This window comes from Eleutherodactylus coqui, chromosome 7 (genome assembly GCF_035609145.1).
Source record: "Eleutherodactylus coqui strain aEleCoq1 chromosome 7, aEleCoq1.hap1, whole genome shotgun sequence".
Taxonomy (NCBI): Eukaryota; Metazoa; Chordata; class Amphibia; order Anura; family Eleutherodactylidae; genus Eleutherodactylus; species Eleutherodactylus coqui.
This window is the reverse complement of record NC_089843.1, coordinates 108,565,136-108,567,409: the sequence shown is the minus strand read 5'-3', so window position 1 is coordinate 108,567,409 and position 2,274 is coordinate 108,565,136.

Sequence of the window (2,274 nt, the reverse complement as noted above, 5' to 3'; positions counted from 1 at the left end):
TGTGTGTGCGAATTCCCCATTAATCTATATGAGAGAGGGTGCACATAGCGCCAACTGAAAAGAGTCAAGCTTGTGGAGACACAGTGCAAGAACGGGGCGCCCAGTGAGTATGAAACAGAGCTCCCGGGAATCCCCATAGCCTCACCTTTAAGCCCCATAATGTAGTTTATGGCAGGTTTCCTTTAAATAAAGGTAAGTTACAAAACAGTAAAAACAAACAAGTTAAGCTGAATACAATAGTGGTGCTCCAACTGAAGTGTCCAAACAAACAACTGGGCTATAACAGCAGATGAGCAGTTTGAGTGCCATTTCTAAGAGAAACAGAAAAGCAAGACTCCAGTGGGCAAAAGAGTGCAAAATTGGATTACTCAGAAATGGAAAAACATCACCTGATCAGATGAATCCAGATTTTTGTTGTACCATGATGATGGAAGGGTAAGAAGAGTTTGGTCTGGTGAAGGTGGTATAATGATATGGGGAATGTTTGCTTGGCACATCCAGTGTCCAATCTTTCAGAATAATCTCAATGCCTTGTTGAATCTATGCTACAACATATCGCTGTGGTTCTCAAAGCCAAAAGAGGTCCACCGTGCTACTAGATTGAAGTCTCTAATAAAGTGGATATTCGATGAGCATATTGTGTATCACTGTAAGGTTAACAACATCTACAATATTTAACTTACAAAAGCTATTTGTCTTTATTTATTTATGGTGATCAGTGGTGAAAAAAGAAAAATCTGCCATATCATCCTGTTTATGAAGAGGGAGTCGCTGACCGGGGTGTAGCCAAGGATGACTACCTATGCACTACTCTGTGTGGGAAAAGTCATTAGACATCCATGCTGTGCAACTTGAATGGTTTATTAACAACTTTAACTTTCCAGCCATACAACAGCTTCTTAGTCTGTGCAATGATTATATGTCAGCAATAGTAACAACTAGAGATGAGCGAGTATACTCGCTAAGGCACATTACTCGAGCGAGTAGTGCCTTATACGAGCATCTCCCCACTCGTCTCTAAAGATTCGGGGGCCGGCGCGGGTGACAGGTGAGTTGCGTCGGGGAGCGGGGGGAGAGAGGGAGAGAGAGATCTCCCCTCCTTTCCTCCCCGCTCTCCCCTGCCGCTCCCCGCCCCCCCGCCAGCCCCCGAATCTTTAGAGACGAGCAGGGAGATACTCGGCTAAGGCACTACTCGCTCGAGTAATGTGCCTTAGGCCTTAGTCACACGGGTGTAAATACGCGCGTATATACACGCGTATATACGCGCGTTAAAAAAAACGCGTGACCATGTCCATTGCCACCAATATGTTCTATCTTTTGTAGGTGCCTTTTTATGCGCGTATATACGCGCGTATTTACGTCCGTGTGACTAAGGCCTTAGTGAGTATACTCGCTCATCTCTAGTAACAGCGTGAGCATTTCTTTCTACAAACTTTTGAATTAAAAAAACAGTCCTCTCGCTAAGCCAGTGTAACTGAAGTTTCAAGTCCTTTAGCAAGACTGCACCCATTACTGTATATTGTGATCTGTATACTCACAGTTCAAGTTCGCTAGTGTCATTTAGTAACTACTGACAAATGCAAGCCAGTTACCGAGAGAAAGAGAAAATACAGTTGAAGACTTGCCTCTTCCTCTATGCCCATGCTTTAATGTTGGTTACCCATTGGGTTCAGACCTTGTTCTTCAGCAGAGCTGCTGTACTTGCTTCCTTTTGTCACTGAAGCCCACTCAATCTACTCTCTGCCTGGAAATTGACCAGAGATTACTGGAGATTAGTAGAAGGGCGGACATACCCAGAGACCCCTACTATATGCTTTAGTCCTCAAAGCTCTATCATCTATACTAAAGTCACAATTATCCAAATGTAACACCATGCTAAGATAACAAATTACATTATGGGTACACCCCCTTACATTTATTTATGTTCCCTGCTTTGACATTATAAAGGCTTTGTGCTTTCTGTTATTTACTATTGCTGCATTGGTTTCTACATTGCATCAGGTGGCTGTTACATGCGCCTTTCTGGCACATAGCATTCCTGGAGTGGCTCCAAAGTCACTTTTGTTATTCGGCAAGGTTCATGCATTCAAGGTTCTGGTATAGGGTACACATATCTCTCAGCAATACAGCCAGGTCCAGAGCTTCTTCACTTCTATGGTCAGAAGGCTGCAGTGCTTCCTCACAGCTCCATCTCAACTGCTATACCCAACCTTCCTCCAGACCTTTTGTACTCTGCTCCTGCACACCATGCAATAACACTTGCAATGACTTACA